We start from the raw sequence: 18,563 nt of genomic DNA, 5'->3' as shown, positions 1-18,563 counted from the left end.
AATGGTTGAACATTAACCATTTCCTTCTGGTACAATGACTCTGTGTATTCCTTCCATCTTTTCTTGATGCATTCTGCATCATTCAATAATTTGCCCAGTGCATAGCAGAGAAACATTGTCAGATATTGTTCTTAATAGAGGTGTTATAATTTCCCTAGTCTGATATGTCATTGCAAAAAAGTTTTTCCCTGTTCTGTGGGTTCTGTTTTTACTCTTATGGCAAAATCTTTTGAGATATGTAAGTTTTTAATTGTTAGTATGTTCCATACTAAAATTGTCTTTTGTTTGTACAATTTTTGCAGTGTTTGATCGTCTATGTATGACATGTGTTAGAGGCCTTAAATTTGTCCCAATTTTTTACTGATGACTTTTACCATTCTGGTTAGGTCTTCACTCTTGAGTTAGTTTTTGTATATGGTGAGATAAAGGTCTTGTTTCTTTCTTTTGCATATTGATTTCCAGTTCTGCCAGCACCATCTGTTGGAGAGACTATCTAGGAGCTATTTAATAGCAACATAAATTTATATTCAGTGATGATATGTATTTCCAATGGCCCTTGGCAGAAAATGATTCCCTACTCCTGCTCTAGACAAATGTTGTTATTGTTGTTGTTAAGTGCCTTCAATTCAGTTCCAACTTATTGTGAACCTGTATAGGGTTTCCAAGGAGTGGCTGGTGAGTTTGAATCACTGACCTTGTGGTTCAAACCAACCTTGTGGTCCAGTGGTTTATCCCACAGTGCCACACCAGAACTCCTATTCTAACTCACTAGAAAATGTAAATTAAAACCAAAAAGTAAAACTACTAGATATCCACTAGAAAAAAGGCTGGCTATAGTAAGTGGGAAAAAGCTCTGTAGTGTAGTGGTGAAGAGTAGGGCTACTAACTTCAGAGTCAGTAGTCTAAACCTACCAGCTGTCCTGTGGGAGAAAGATAAGGCTTTCTGCTCCCATAAAGCTTTATAGCCTTGGAAACCCTGTCCAGGGTCGCTATGAGTTGGAACCGACTCCACAGCACATGACCACCACCACCACCATACTAAGTGGAGCACGGCTACAGAGAAACTGACACTCTCATCCACTGTTGGTGGGGATATCAAATGGTCCAACCACTTTGAAAACAACTTGGCAGTTTCTTAAAACGTTAAAGCAGCCATTCCACACCTTTGTATTTAGCCACGAGAAATGGAAGCATACGTGAACACAAAGACTTTTATACTAATGTTCATAGACACTATTTGTATCAGACAAGCACAGTAAGTATACCAGATGTTTGCTTGTCAATAGGTGAATAACATATCTTGCTATATCTGTGCAAAATGAAATGTCTATTGGAACACAAAAACTTGAATAAATCTCAAAATAATCATGCTGAGTAAAAAGATCCAGTTCCCAAATGTGCTATATAATAAGATTCCATATTTATAAAATTATAGAAAAATAGTTTCAGAAAGCAGGTAAGTTGTTGTCTAGGAATAAACAAGAGTGAGAAAGGGGGATGGGAAGGATTACAAAGGAAATATTTGGAGGTGATACATATCTTTGTTATCTTCATTAGAGTGGTGATTTCTTGAGTATGTTATTGTTGTTGTTAAAGTGCCGTGGAGTAGGTTTCAACCCATTGCAACCCTGTATAGGATTTTCAGAAAGTGGCTGGTGAACTTGAACCACTGACCTTATGGTTCAAACAAACCAGAGCATTAACCCACAGCACCACATACGCATACCAAAATTCATTAAATGGTACTCTTTTAATATGTGCAATTTATTGTATATCTGTTGTAATAAAACTGAAAACAATGTTTAGACACTTACATAACATATCCCTTGTTTCTAAATTAGGCAATGGAGCATAGGGGAATGGTGATATATATGAAAAGATAAATTATAAAAAGGATGGCCTTTTCTGGTCTATATTGAATGGCATGTTTAACTATTATTGTGCACATGGAATCTTGTCATCTTTTTTATGTTTTACTAAATTGAGTAGGATTCCTAGTATGGTGCAGTAGGATCAGCATTGGGCTGTGAACCACAAGATCGACAGTTCAAACCCACCAGATGCTCCTTGGAAACCCTGTGCAGTTTCACTATGAGTTGGAACTGACTCAAGGGCACTTAACAACAACAGCAACACTAAAGTGGGAAGAGGTTTGAAAATGAATGAATGGTTTGGAATGAAAATAACGTTCTCATGCTTAATAACACTGCTATATGGCTCAGAATTAGGAGCTCTGGTAGCATAGTGTTTATGAGTCCGGCTGCTAATCTCAAGGTCAGCGGTTCCAAACTACCAACCGTTACATGGGAGAAATATGAGGCTTTCTGCTCCCATAAAGATTTATAGCCTTGGAAACCGAATGCAGGATCGCTGTGAATCAGAACCGACTCCATGGCACACCACCACCACCACCATGGCTCGGAATAACAGAAGTGATAGTCCCACATAGTTTTGTTTTCTTTCTTGTTTTCAAATCAGAAACATTTTATTTCATTTTATAGTTTTTGTTGTTTTTTTAAAAGGCAGAAATATTAAAAGTAACACCTCCTGATATTGAAGAACACTATCTGTGATTCAGGAAAGATCTTGAGAATTGGTTAAAAATGTTTTGCTTTTCATGTGTTCTTTTTCAGGGCTGCTTCGGTCATCCTGAAGAGATAAGCTTCATAGATGCTATTTATGAAGTTCTCATCATTCTGAACGACGTAGAGCAGTGCTTCATGAAGTTGCAGCTCGGTAAGTGAGCTACTGGTGTTTGCGGAAGGCTCTTGGTTCTGTGGAGGCAGGAAGGGGTTGGTGGAGGCATCAGGTGGGTCTTGGCTTCCCAAGGGCAAGAGCCCACTGTCCCTGTCCTTTGATGGGGCAGAGGTGGACTGCGCGAACACTATAGGAGACAGAAGCAGAGAAAGAGTTATTGTAGCGGGAATGAGCTGAGGCTAGATGACCTGAAAAAGAGGAGTCTGCCCTTCTCTGCTAGATGTCTTGTCGATCCAGGATTCCAAGGGTTTCACCATCCTGGCATTCTGAGTAACCACAGGAAACTTGGCTGCCAGGGCTGGTCGGTTGGGCGTCTGCAGCTGCTGCTCCTGCTTTACTTCTGGAGCTTGCTCAGAAGCTCCTGAGGGGAGACCACTCCAGAACCGCTCCTCTGCGCATGGGACAGGGGAAGTGGTGGTCTTGGGAGTGCAGGCTCTTCTTTCCCAGGAGCGCGATGCCTGAGTGTGTTGGGTGGAAGGGTACCATTGATGTACACGAGTTGTGACTGAGGGAGACACTTGTCTGGAGTTGCATAGGCGGCGGCAATGGGGGCTCTGCTGAAGCTTGGAGCAGCTGAGCTGGGAGGTCCTGGCGTGCCTTCACTTGGTGGCCCTCTGCCTCCGGGAGCACTCTGGAGTTTCTCTAACAGGTTCTGAGTTCTGGGAGCATTTTGCGCACAAGGAACAGTCCCAATGTGATGGGGAGATGCTGATTGGACAAGCCCAGTAAAAACTTCCCCAGCAGAGTGGAGATTGCCGTTTTCACAGGGTCGGTTTTCGGGCAACTCTAACAATAGGTGGAGGTCTGAGCTCCTCACCGTGAGTTTCTGAATGGGCGGACAGAGCTGCTTCTCCAGCAGGGGCGAGTGTCTTTTCGGTTCCTCGTAGGGACAGGGACTGTACAACCGTGTGTCTTACTGGAAGTTTCTCTTGATGCCGCTGCGGGTGGAAGGTCTGTGGGGGCTCCATAAATTCAAGACATGTAGCTCTATCCTGCTTCCCAAAGAGAGCCGTCAGGGATAAGTGGTGGGGTTCAGGATCTAAGGTCTGGCTGGGCTGAAGCATGTGTTGTTGGTTTTCACTGGAATTGGCTTGATAAGATTGGGATTGTCATAGATGGCAGATGAACTGGTCATCTGTTTTAGCTCAGAACAGGTTTTAGAGTTTGTGTATTCATCTTAGGCCTTGTGAAGCATTTGTAAGATACCTACTTCCTTGCCCTCTCCTGAATTGAGAATCATTGGGGAGATTCCTGCGCGTGTTCTTTGATGGCTTTTCAACTGTTCATTCTGAGTTAGCTTTTTCATAAGCTCTGCAATTCTTTGGCATCCTTCTTTATCATAAAACCAAATTCCATAAATGGCCAATGAGGCATTTCTGTAGAGAAGGAAGGAGTCATGGAGTTGAAAATCCAGGTCTTTAGTAGTAATGGGTTCTGTCCTGTTTTCCATACTCAGTCTATTCATAATGGTGAATCCATGTTTTGGAGAACCAGACCTTATGTAAACAAATAGGTTCCCTTCCACATCAGTCTTCTCCCACTTGTTGGCCGGTGGTCGAAAGTGTACAGAGCCACCAGGCTGGCCATGTCCATGATGTGGTTGATATAGGGGTCGTGGCACTGCAGGGCTGCTAGCCTGATGTTTCACCCCGTCCCCACCAGGCTAGCTGCTGCCACCACCACCAACTTAGTTCTAAATATTAGGAGGAATACAGGTGTGGTTTTGTAGAATAAGCCATGGACAGCTAACCACAAGATTGGCAGCTCCAATATACCAGTTGTTCCCCGGGAACACTATATAGAATTGCTGTGAGTCATAACCAGTTTGACAGTACTTAACAACAACAGATACTAGGAAAAACCAGTGATGTAGTAAGGCAGATGTCTTAGGACATGGTTTTGAATCTTTACTGGAACTATAATTGGATAGTACACTGAAAACCTTCAAGCATTCATATACCTTAATATAGTAATCCAACTTACATGAATCTAACCAATGGAAAAATGGAATTTAAATATAATGGAAATTTCCTACAAGTATTTGGGTGTTCCTCTTGTATACATTGTCATCAAGTTGAGCAATGCAAGAGTGCAAGGTAGAAGTGTTCCATACGGCTGTCAAAGCGGTGACCTATTGGAAGCATAGCAACAAGTCTATCTTCCAAGGTGCCTCCAGATTGGTTTGAACCTCTAATCTTTAGCCTAGTAGAGGAGAACTTAACGGTTTGTATCACAAAGGAGTCATGTATATAAGCCAAACCAAATTCATTGCTGTGAAGACAATTATCATTCATACCAACATAGTAGAAGGGCTCCATAGTGTTTCCAATGTTATAAATCTTTACAAAAGTAGATAGATTGTTACATCTTTCGTCTGCTATGGAGACCTTCTGATGAGCCACTGAACACGTAACTACTGCATCACTATTATTATTTTCTTATCTAATCTATTTTATCCATCTATCTATCTATATCTATATCTGTTGTTGTTATGTGCCATGGAGTTGGTTCTGACTCATAGCACCAGGGTTTCTGAGGTTGTAAATCTTTATGGTTTCTCCCATGGAACAGCTGATAGCTTCGAACTGCTGACCCTGTGGGTGGGGTAGCAGCCTGATTCGTAACCACTGCGCTACCAGCACTCTCTCTCTCAAGCTCACCGGCTACTCCTTGGAAATGCTATACAGGGTTGCTCTGGGCTGGAACCAACTTTACAGCACTTAACAACAACAACTAGTAGTGTAGTGGTTATGAGTCAGGCTGCTAGCCTCAACGTCAGTACTTTATAGCTATCAGCTGTTCCATGGGAGAAAGAGGACATTCTTTGCTCCCATAAAGATTTACAGCCTCGGAAACTCTGTACAGGGTCGATATGAGTCAGAATTGACAACACATAAGCACCATGAGTATATATATATATATTCATATATAAACCCTAAACAGGATAAACGCTGAACTGCTAACTGAAAGGTTGGTGGTTTAAACCCACCAGCTACTCCTTGGAAACCCTCATCAGCATCGCTATGACTTGGAATTGACACAGTAGTACTTAACCAACACCACCACCAACGACATGATGTCACAAGATGACCTTTAAATTATGGCACAATCTTAGGATGAATATAATCTGGTCATTATAAATGCATTCTCAACAAATGCTTAATAACAGAAAATGCTCATGGTGCCCAGTAAAATGGATAAAAACGACAAAACAATTCAAAATTTCAGAAACAGGAAACTTTATTTTTCTTTATGCACATATACTTAAATGTATATACATACAATTAGAATAAAGCACAGCCAAATTTTAATTAGATTTTTTTCTGGTGGGATGAGAGATTTTTCATTTTATTCTTCTGGATGTGTTCTTGTTTTTTTTGTTTGTTTTTAATACCTAACTGGTATACAATGGGTAAGCAATGTTTTGAGTTCGGGGGAAAAGCCCATAGCTACATTGACTGTCAGAATGCACACAGGGTTAAACTTGCTCTCTTGTCTCAGGCCTGGGCTGCCTCTGGCAGTGCTCCCCACATGGAGCCTTGTATTCTTTTATTCTTGCAGAAATTACTGTGTAAGAAAATCCTCTGGGATGTTTTTTTCTGGAGGAGAAAAGAACATATTCTTAGTAGTTAGTTGTGGAAAACATTGCACCAGTGGATTTAAAAAATTCTAAATAGTATGAAAGGAAACTCCAGATTAAGGAGGGTTTCATAAGGTTAAATACCTCATTTGAAATGTCATGGGTGTGGTTGAAAACATATGTGACCGACGTTTTCCAGTACTCTCATCAGACTCTCATTTTACTATTATTAATGAATGCCTCAAAGTTTCATACTTTATTATTATTTTTGTTCAGCTTTGAAGTGGGATCCTGGGTTTGGTTCTTCTTATAGGCAGTGTTGATTCAGAAGATTCTGGCATATGAGAGATACAAGCTTTGGATTTTGTGTCTCAAGTGATTATTGTCTCTCTATACATTGGTGGTGGAGATACTTAGCCATAATGGGAGGGTTTCATAAATTGATTATTGGGGGAAAGGTTAGATGCGATTCTACAACCTTCTCTCTCTTCTCTGCACTTCCTAACTTTTACTTACCAAGATATAATAAGAATACCTGATGAATGAATAATGCATTTCAATGTTTATATTTATTTATTTATTTTTGAACCATTTTTACTGTTTACTTGGTTCAACAAGTAACCATCCAAGTAGCACTGGAATATACTCGTTTCCTTATTCACAGGCAATTAAGTGAGGCCCCAGGATGCTGAATTGCTTTCCCAAGTTCACAACACAAAGTAGACTAGACACAAGAACTAACAGGTCAGATTTTTCTAATATTTGTTTCCTTATGTTTCTTTACCTATATGACATAAAGCTAGAAGCTGTGTTGATGAAAATTCTGGTTTCCATGTAAGTGAATTAACTTGCTGCAATTGTATTGACCATATTTCTTGAGAAGCTTCAGATCACTGGAAGGAAAGGAGTTAGCGTTTATTGAAAATTGCAAATGCCAGTCTCTGTACTAAGTGGAGTCCTGATGTGTACTATAGGATAAGCATTGGATAGGTAACCACAAGGTGAATAGTTCAACCCCACCAGCCACTCCTTAGAAATACTATACAAGGTAGCTGTGAGTCAGAACTAACTCAACGGCACTTAACAGCAACAATATTAAGTGGTTGTTTCATGTAATTCTTAGACTCACCCATCTGTCAAGATGTTTTATAGTCATGGCTTCCATGTTGCTATTACTCTAGAAGGTATGTCAAAAGGTTCTTAAATAAATGTGGGACAAGTTTCAGCAGAACTTCCATATTAAGACAAGCTTAGTGGGCAAAGAAGAAATCATCCAATGACAATTATATAGATCACAACAAAACAGTATTCAACTCATTTGTTGGACATAGCAGGAAGGATCAGTCACTAGAGAGGGACATTATGTTTAGAGCTAGTCAGGAAAAGAAAGACTCTTGGTGAGATGCATTGGCCCAATAGCTGCAGTGATCAAACAATGGAGGTTGTGATAGTGATGTAGGATTGGACCATGTTTTGCTCTTTTGTCCATACATTTAGCATAAGTCTAAGTCAACTCAACAATAGCTATCCTTCCCCAATCACATGTGAGAGGGTTACTATTATTCCATTTCACACATGACGAAACCATGTAACAAGTTGCTTGTCTTGAACCTGCAACATATGAATGGTCAGGATGGGATCAGAACTCATGTATACTTGAATACATTGAGTACTTTTAAGGTTGTCAGAATTAAGAGGGGTTGTTGTTGTTAGGTGTCATCGAGTTGGTACTGACTCATAACAACCCTATGCACGACAGAATGAAACACTGCCTGATCCTGGGCCAACCTCACAGTTGCTCCCACGCTTGAGCCCATTGATGCTGCCACTTTGCCAATCCATCTTGCTCATGGTCTTCCTCTTTTTCTCTGACCCTCCACCTTACCATACATGATGTCCTTCTCCAGTTACTGGTCTCTCCTGGCAATATGTCCCAAGTATGAGAGACAAAGTTTGGCCATTCTGGCCTCCAAGAAGCACTCTGGCTGCACTTCTTCCAACACAGATCTGTTGGTTCTTTTGGCAGCCCATGGCACTTTCAATATTCTCCTACAACATCATAACTCAAATGCATCAATTCTTCTACGGTCTTCCTTATTCACTGTCCAGTTTTCGCATGCATATGAGGTTATTGAAAATATCATGGCTTGGGTCAGACACACCTTTGTCCTCAAGCTGACATCTTTGCTCTTCCACACTCTAAAAAGGTCTTGTGCAGCAGATTTGCCTAATGCAATACGTCATTTAATTTCTTGACTGCTGCTTCTGTGAGTGTTGATAGTTGATCCAAGAAGAATGAAGTTCTTGACAACTTCAATCTTTTTTCCGTTGATAAGAATGTTCTTTATTGGTCCAGTGGTGAGGATTTTTGTTTTCTCACATTGAGATGCAATTCATACCAAAGGCTGTGGTCTTTGATCTTCATCAGTAAATATTTTAAGTCCTCTTCAGTTTCATCAAGCAAGGTTGTATCATCTGCATATCACAGGTTGTTAATGAGTCTTCCTCCAATCCTGATGCCATGTTTTTCTTCATATAACCCAGCCTTTTGGATTATTTGCTCAACATACAGGTTGAATATGGATGGTGAAAGAATACAACCCTGTCGCACACTTTTCCTAATTTTAAACCATTCAATGTTCCCATGTTCTGTTCGAGCAACGGCCTCTTGGTCCATGTACAGATTCCTCATGAGCACAATTAAGTGTTCAGGAATACTCATACTTTGCAATGTAGCTTGTCATGATCCACACATTGAAAGCCTTTGAGTAGTGAATAAAGTACAGGTAAACATCTTTCTGATATTCTCTGCTTTCAGCCAAGATCCATCGGACATCAGCAATGATATCTCTTGTTTCATGGCCCTTCTGAATCCAGCTTGAACCTTTGAAAGTTCTCTACAATGTATGCTTGCAGCCATTTCTGTATTACCTTTAGTAAAACTTTGCTCACATGGGATATCAATGATATTGTCCAATGATGGCTGCTTTCTGTTGGGTCACCTCTGTTTGGAATGGGCACAAATACGGATCTCTTCCAATCAGTTGGCCAGTTTTCTAAATTTCTTGGCATAAACGAGTGAGTGCCTTCTATGCTGCCTTTCTTGAAAGATTTCCATTTTTATTCCATCAATTCCTGGTGCCTTGTTCTTTGCCAATTCCTTCAATGCACCTTGGACTTCCTCCCTGAGTATCATTGACTCTTGATCATAGGCTACCTCTTGAAACAGTTGAACATCAGCCATTTCCTTTTGGTATAGTGACTCTCTGTATTCCTTCCCTCTTCTTTTGATGCTTTCTGTATCATTCAATAATTTGCCCAGAGAATCCTTCAATAATGAAAGTCCAAGCTTGAATTTTTTTCTTCAGTTCCCCCAGCTTGAGAAATTCTGAGTGTGTTCTGACTCCAGATCTTTGCACATTTTGTTGTAATATTTGACTTTGTCTTTTGAACTGATCTTTGAAATTTTCTGTTCAGCTCTTGTACCTCCTCATTTCTTCCATTTGCTATTGCATCTCTACAATGGAGAGCAAGTTTCAATGCCTCTTACTTATGAAGGAGTTATGAGGGGTTATGCTGAATTATTTGCCACTGCTTTTTATACCATTTTATATCTCAAGTGCTACTAACTGGGCTTTCATTAATCTAATTTTAATATTTGTAGAATTTGGAAACGCCACAGAAATTGATGAAGAAGTATACTTGTCATACCACAACTCCATTCATTGTGCCTTCCTAGTAGAATTATTAAAATGTTAAAGACTTTTTACGATGAGTTGCTGCTAATCAAAATGTGTGAACCACAAAGCCACATGGATTGTTCGTTCTAGAATGTATGCCCCAAAGTGGTGGTTCTGTATCTTCTACATGAAAATAAACCCTTTGCTAGAGAGTCACTTTTGACTCATGTAGACTGCATGTGTGCAGAACAGGATGCGTTCCATTGGGGTTTGAAGACTATGACTGTTCATGAAGAGATCACCAGGTCTTTCTTCTGAGGCACTTATAGATGGGCTCAAACTGCCAACCTTATGGTTAGTAGTTAGGAGTTTAACCATTTGCTCCACCAAGGGACTCATCTACATGGTAAATGCTCAGTAAATGTTGACTGCTTAAATGGACGAGCTATATTTTTCCTATATAAGAAGCAAATGAATATACTACACAGTCAATCTATGTTAACCTAATTTCAGAAGTCAAGAACCTTGCCTCTATTATACAAGAATCCACTGTTGGACCTGAGCATGAACTCCTGACTTTTAATTCCCTGGTTGCTGCCACTAACCTTGTCACAGTTCTTCCATTTCTATTATTTCACAAAATAACTCAAATGGAATAAATGGTCAATATGCACATACACATGAATTGAGTAAAATGTCATCTGTTTGCCTCAAAAGGTTTTCTTTGGGAAAAGGCAGATTCCAATGTGAGATCATTCCGGGTCAGATCTCACTAACACTCTGGCCATTCATGTGTGTGTGTCATTTGCCCTACAACCTGTACATTTTCATTGCTGCATTGAGGGCATCATGAACAGGCTTCTGTTTCATGGGTAAGTTCCCAGGAGAAAATTGCATATTGTTCATAATGCAATGTTTGTTCCAGGAAATTTAAAAAATCTTTCCCTTGCTCCCCTCCCCTAGCGTTCTTGCATCTGTGAGTTACAGTAAGAATGTTTTATACACCAGGTCGCCAAGAAAATTCTGCAATCACTCCTTGGATAAGCACATAGCTTTAAATGTTATTTCATTTCATTCACGGGTTCTATGATAAATCTCTAATAGGTTACAACAGAAGAATAAAATTGCATTTTAATGTATGGCAAAAACCACATGAAAGAATTAAAGCAGCTATAGATTTATTAAATTTTGATTTTGTGAAATTATGTTTTATAAGTTATGTTGAATTTATATACATTTATGAATATATATACTCATTCCTTATCAAAGTGCTACATTCTTAGCACTTTGCATAACTGCATTGTATTCTAAATTATTATATTACTCTGCTGGGCTGACATTTTCTTACTTAATTTAGGAAATCGGTTGATTTATGATTCACTATATACAACACACTGTGAAACTGTAGGTGGGGTAAGTACTGGATGGCTAACTTCATGGTCAGCAATTCAAACCCATCACCTATTCCTCAGAAAGTCTATACAGGGCTGCAGTGAATCAGAACCAACTAAATGGCACTTAACAACTATAACACGTATAAGTCTGAATATTGCTTAGTTGATACTGATCAATTTTAAAGATAAAACACATCTCTCATTATTCACTTAGTAACCTTTATTTTATAATTTGGGATCCAAAATTTTAAGGAAATTATTCCTAATCCTATTACATTCTTTATTCATATGAATTTGTGTGATGTGTATATATTGATGGTTGTTGTTTTTAAGAGTTATCCTTTATATAGCATATTGATGGTGGTGGTAGTGTGCCGTGGAGTTAGTTCAGACTCATAGCAACCCTGTACAGGGTTTCCGAGGCTATAAATCTTTACAAGAGTAGAAAGCCTCATCTTTCACCTGTGTAACAACTGGTAGTTTTGAACTGTTGACCTTGAGGTTAGCAGCCCAATTTGTAACCACTATGCTTACCAGAGCTCCTTTCTTGATGGGAACATAGGTCCAAAACACAAACAGCCCCCAAAAATAAAACCAGCCAGCAAGACTTTTACTTTGTTACCCTGTAATCTTAGAGAAGACTCACACATTCAGGTTTATGATACATCAGTTTGGTAGACACATAATTTCAGACTTACAGATATATGAGAATATTTGATTAATTTTCTCTTTTAATTTTTGCTTATTTAAGGCTACAGCCTGAAGTATATTCTGTATCATTAAAAATGTTTCTGTAAAAATAGAGTGACAAAGTTAGGTTAGTGTTTTGGAAAGTCTGCAAATTTTAAAATATAGAAAGGAACTGAAAGATACTTAAAGTACAGAGAATATTGAAAGGGTCCATGTGGTAATCTAAGGCAGCAATGACAGTAAACCTGTACACCGGAACTGGCTGCTCAGATGGAGGCAAGGAGTAAGATTTTATTTTTTATTTTTTAAGTATTGAAGAGTTATACCATACACAGAAATTAACTCAAGATGGATAGCATGCCTATATGTAAGAATTGAAATGATACAGATAAAAAGATACATAAATACATACATACATAGATGGATGTTGTTAAGTGTCCTTGAGTTGGTTCAGACACATAATATCCCTGTATAGGGTTTTTGAGGTTGTAAATCTTTATGGTACAGTTGTCCAGTACTTACTCCACAGTGTCACAGTGTGTTGTACATAGTGAATCATAAACCAAAAGTAGAAAGTCTCATCTTTCTCTCTTGAAGTGGCTAGTGGGCTCATACTGTTGACCTTGTAGGTAGCAGTTCAGTACTTATCATACAGAGCCACAAAGGTCCCCATAAAGACTGGTGCTGTTAAGTGCCTTCAACTCAGTTCTGACTCATACCAACACTTTATAGGCTTCCAAGTAGCAACTGGTGGATTTGAATTGCCACCCTTGTGGTTAGGAGTCCAGTGATGGTCCTCCAGCTCCACACCAGGACTCATAAAGACACTTGTTGTTAAGCGCTGCTGAATCAGTTCTGACTCATAGCAACTATATATTGGGTTCCCAGGACTTGCTGACGGCTTTAAACTGCCACCTTGCAGTTCAAACTCACCTTGAGGTCAGGTCCTTATCTTTTAGTGCCACAACAGGATTCTGTCGATGTTGTTAAGTATGGTCAATTAGGTTCCGACTCATAGTGATCCTGTATAGGGTTTTCAAGGAGCAGCTGGTTGATTTGAACTGACCTTGACACTAGAACTCTGGTGGTGGTTACGTGCTGTGGAGTTGGTTCCGATTCATGGCGACCTTGTACAGGGTTTCCAAGGCTATAAATCTTTATGGAAGCAGAAAGCCTCGTCTTTCTCCTGCAGAACAGTTGGTAGTTTCAAACTGCTGACCTTGTGGTTCACAGCCCGTTGTGTAACCACAGCGCTACCAGAGGTTTTAATGAGATTCTAGTGTGGCACTGTAGGAGAAGCACTGGACTGCAAGGCAAGTTGGAACCACAAGGTTGGCGGCTCAAACTCACTAGCCGCCGCTTGGAAACCCTACACAGGGTATCTATGAGTCTAAGCCAACTCGATGGCCCTTAAGAATAACAACAATAAAAACAAAATTTCAGCTACCTGTTTTCCCCCTTCTAGTTCCTCAACTGGTTTTCCCTCTTAAGAGAAATACTATTTAAGTTCCTTATTTGTGATTTTGCTGGTTTCTTTGTCTAAAGATGCCAAACTCTGCTCTGTAGATATTTGGGCAAGTTTGTAAAACTTTCATTGCAGCAGTTTGATATAGGTCACAGCCACTGTTGTCCGTGAGACAAGAACCCAGGGTAGAGGAAGCCTGACAAGTTGCAATATGCATTCTTGGGAATGACAATCAGCTAAAGACACTAACAATATCTTGAGAGTGCTTTTCTGTATCCTCATATATAAAATACTTGTCAAATGATAGGCACAGTTTTAGTGAGTTAGTGAATTTTTTGGTCATTAATTTGCTTGACAAATCCAAGAACTGATAATGAATAGGGAGACCTCACAATCGGAAACAGCAGCCTTTTTATCATTCTTCAAGTGACGCCCATTGTCAGTAACTGTGTTGTTTGGGAATTTTTAAAAAGTTATGACAAGTAAAATATCCGTAATTTCCAAACCTAAAATTGTCCATTGACTAAATTTGTTACCATAGGATCTTCAAAAATTTCATGGAAACATGCTATTAAAAGATAATTAAATTTTTCCAAGACTTTTTGAAGCCCCCTCATATGTATAAGTGGTACTATATTCACGAGGCTAAAAAGTATTGCTACTAGTATTCCAGTTCATACAGGCACAGGTTTATTTAAAATAAAACCTGTTTAAACATGTCTCTGAAATCAGTAGATGACTGTAGACAAGTTCTCACAATGATGCACTTGTCTTTGTCTCATTAAAGGTATCTGCTGGGCCAACTCAGAGGGCAATGGTGACTGATTTTTGGAAATCCAAAGGGATAATACTTACAGAGTTTCTTAAAGGACACAGGACAAACATGAGGGTTTAGTATGAAAAGTTTTCAGAAAATTGAAAATTGCAATGATGAGAAAAAGGCCAGGAAAATTGTGCCGAGGAAGTGTTTTCCATCATGACAATGTGCCTGTGCATTCTTCAAGGATAACAAAGACTGTCCTACAAGGATCTCATTGGGAAACACAAAACAATTCACACTACAGAAATGACCTTGCCCCTTCACACTTCCTCTTGTTCCTCAATCTCAAAGAACCTAGAAAAGGAAGTTGATTTGGGTCCCTCAAGTGCCAAATCTGTCTTGACAAGGAATAAATGTAATAGTGCTTAATTCTTTGGGGGAAAGGTGACAAAAATGGAAACATTGCCTTCAGAAGTGTTCTGGCCTAGGGGAGGGTGTCTTGGGAAACAATAGCTTCACATGTTGATAATTTTGATGAATACGGGTGTCTATGATTTTGTGCAGTACTTCTTGACTTAACCTCATTTATTCATTCACTATCCAATCAGTTCTTTAAATGAGAGCTACTCTGTCATTTTATGATAATCCCCAAAGCATTAATATTCTTTATCTTTGAAATATGATTTTAAGTATAATATTGTGTATTATGAAAACATCAATTCCTATAAACAGATGACATTTTAGAAGGAGGTCAGTTCAGTGATAAGTTTCCATATTACTGTGTAATTCACATTGCTTGTTACTGCAGGTTATTGTTTGGAGTGGCTTTATTAATGTTTATAGCATGCTTGGTCTTTAAAATGAACTCACTGAAACTATTGACTTGGCAGCCAGCTGGTTTTTAAGACTAATGTGCCACTGAGATAAGATTAACAACTTAAATATTTACTTGAAACATGTTCAAAAATGACTCGCAGTCTCAAATCAGAATAACAAAATTTGAAGATCAAGCACAGACACACTGTTCTCTCACATCCCTATTAGAGGCAAAGGAGAGAACATACCTATAGTTTGGTCTGGATCACAGTGACAGCATTGTTTAAGATATTTTAGTAGAGGGTACTTCAAAAAGTTCATGGAAAAGTGGAATTAAAAGATTGAAATAAAGAATATAAACTTCATTTCTTAACCTGAACTCCGTCATGGTGAAGACAGTTTGTAAGCAATGGTAACAGCTGTTTTGCCCATCCCTAGAGAAATGATGTGACACTGTGAGCTAATGCGTCAGACTGCAAAGTTGTTCGAACTGCAAGGTCAGTGGTTCAAGCTCACCAGCTGCTCCTTGGAAACCCTATACAGGGTCACTATGGGTTGGAATAGACTCAACGGCACTTAACAACAACATAGAACTGAGAAGGGTCCTGGGAATTTTACCATGTCCTTGTGTAGTGCCATAGAACAAGCACTTGACCTCCAGGTTGGTATAAACTGCAAGGTCAGAGGTTCAAACTCACCAGCCACTCCTTGGAAACCCTATACAGTATCACTATGATTTGGAATCAACTCAGTGGCACTTAACAGCAGCAACAATCATGCCATATTTGTTGTAGTATCACCTGAAGAAAAATGGGTGCCCATTACAGATATTTTTTAAGATTATGAAACAAAAAGGTGATGTCATTGTCATTAAGTGCCGTGGAGTCAGTTCTGACTCACAGTGACCCTGCATTAGGTTTCCAGGGAGTAGCTGATGAGTTTGAATAACTGACCTTGTGGGTAGCAGTCTAATGCTTATCCAATAGCACCACATCAGGACTCCAAAAAAGGGAGGAGGAGACAAATCAGCACTATATAAGGTGGATGCCTAGTGATTTTTATTCAAAATTCTCATCAGATTGCTCGTTTGATGAACAATTTGTAGTGATGGAGAAGGACTCTAGAGAAACCTTCCGAGGGGGATTTCTGCTAAAGCTTTGACTAAGTTGCTCAGAACTCTCTCCTAATAAGCAATGTTATATTATTTTGGCCCTCCAGAAAGTCAACAAGCGAAATGCTTTGTTGTTGTCCAGTCGCTTTGAGTCACCTCCAAAGCAGTTGCCATGACATTTATTCTTAACCGCTCTGCTTTTGCTTTGACTAGACCACTTCTTCTAGGTTGCCATTGTTTTTATGGTACTTTGTTTCCAGATTTGCACTGGCAAAGATCTGGTTAATCTCTTGTTAACAATTCTTCTAAGAAATGCTTTAGGATTTTGACCCCACTTGTTGGCAATTCCTATTAAAGGCTCTACTCCTATCTGTAACTGATGTGGGAAGAGCAGTTTGGCACGCTTGTGGTAGTTGAACCAGTTGAGATGTCTACAGTGTGGAATATTGCTTCTGCTGTTACTTACAGGTCCGTTTCCATTAGGGCATGAACAGAGTTAGTCCGTTTCCATTAGGGCATGAACAGAATTAGTCAGTTTCCATTAGGCCATGAACAGAATTGCTTCCTTGAAAATTGGTGTGGGAGGTTTGCTTCTGTGGACTTCATTCTCAGTATTGTTTCATTCCTTCTTAAACCGAGTTATCCACTGTAAATTCTTGGAGCGTTTTCCCCATAAACTGTTCATAAAGTATCAACGATTTTGCCATTCTTCAATTCAAGCTTCCCCATTAATTTAAGATTTGCTCTTGTTTTAATTGTAGCAGAATTCATGTTGCTCAGATAGAGGTTGTTTTCAAATCGATGTCTTGTTCAGATATATTATAGTGAGGTTTTTTTGTTGTTGTTGTTGCTGTTGTTGTTGTTAGGTGCCATTTAGGTGGTTCCAACTCGTAACAGCTCCATGTAAAACAGAATGAAACTGTGTCTTTTGAGTGTCTTCCAACCTGAGGGGTTCATTTTCCCACATTATATCAGACAATGTTCAGTTGCTATACACAGGTTTTCTTTTTGTGGCTAACCATTTAGAAGTAGTCAGTCTTTCTTTCTTCCAAGTCTGTCTTAGTCCAGAAACTATGCTGAAACCTGTCCACCATGGGTGACTGTGCTGGTATTTAAAATACTGGTTGTATAGTTTCTAGAATCACAGCAACACACAATCCACCATTGATAGATGATTGGTGGATAGCAAGTTAGTACATTTTATTTTTTGGTTCAAAACAAATTTGTTAATCCATATTTAGTTTTTTTTCATAAAATGCATTTTCTATGAACTGTTTCTAGAGTAACTGTGTATGATTTATGCATAGTTGTTTATGTCTCTTAACTCATTTGTTAGAGGTTTTATTTTTCTTCCAATTTTTTTCTGATATACTCAGAGCTCCAATGGTAAAAGTAAAACAATTAGACAGAAAAGTACCAGTATGATGATTGCTAATAGATATTTGCTATTAGATCACACTTTAAAAATGTTATCTTGAGTTTATCTAAAATGAGACCTAAGAGCAGGAGTTTATTAGTCACACAATGTAACTTCATATCCCCTTTTTATCTAAAGCAAACCCAATTGATTGAAGCTAGTATGTGTTATCATGCAGATTACAAGATTATAAACATTTATAAAATTATAAGTATTTACTCTTCCAAATGTCTGATCTGGACTATTGCTTGGAAACTTCACATTATGTTCTTTTCAACATTAAGGAAGGCCTTGGAAGGCATCAAAGACATACCATGGAGAAAGTCATGAAAAAGCACTATTAACATGAAAAAGTTGGCAAGAACATGTTGGCAGTTCTCCAACTAGAAGAGGTGATGACATCTTTTCACTACCCCTCTCCTACTCCTCTCTAGATAAGACACCATCAAGATTTGGTGAATAGAAATTTCATGAACACAGTGAAAGGAATATACATAGTTCACACCTTTCTTTCTACAGCAGAGTGGAGATCTGGGAGTTAGACCAGAAGAGGTTTATTTGGGGGTCGGGTACACGATGACTTGAGAAATTCTTGTTAACTTGGAGAGCTAAAAGTTGTATCAGAGAAAACTTTAAGGGAAGGGAGTAAAGAACAGATCATTTTTATTTGATCCATGGCTTCAGGAGTGAGGAATTAAAGGACTATTTCATGTTTTCTTTGTGTTGTCTAGCTCTAGTCAGTAGTCTGTGTAGTTATGGGAAAGAGGCTGTGCATCACGTAGGAGAAATGTCTGGAAGGAGGCCTCACTGGCCACAACAGGCCAAATCAAGCAAATGTCTTGCTCTCATGATAATAAGTCAAAAGAAAGCTCAGTTTAGCAAAATGAATTGGG

General features: G+C 39.0%; 1 pseudogene; it reads right to left on the bottom strand.

The window, feature by feature from the left end:
• Positions 1 to 2,615: 2,615 nt before the first annotated feature.
• The window catches only part of LOC102811946, a 46,217-nt pseudogene continuing 30,269 nt past the window's right edge, over positions 2,616 to 18,563 (bottom strand).

Source organism: Chrysochloris asiatica, unplaced genomic scaffold, assembly GCF_000296735.1.
Source record: "Chrysochloris asiatica unplaced genomic scaffold, ChrAsi1.0 scaffold00164, whole genome shotgun sequence".
Lineage (NCBI taxonomy): Eukaryota > Metazoa > Chordata > Mammalia > Afrosoricida > Chrysochloridae > Chrysochloris > Chrysochloris asiatica.
This window is presented reverse-complemented; position numbering and strand designations above follow the sequence as displayed.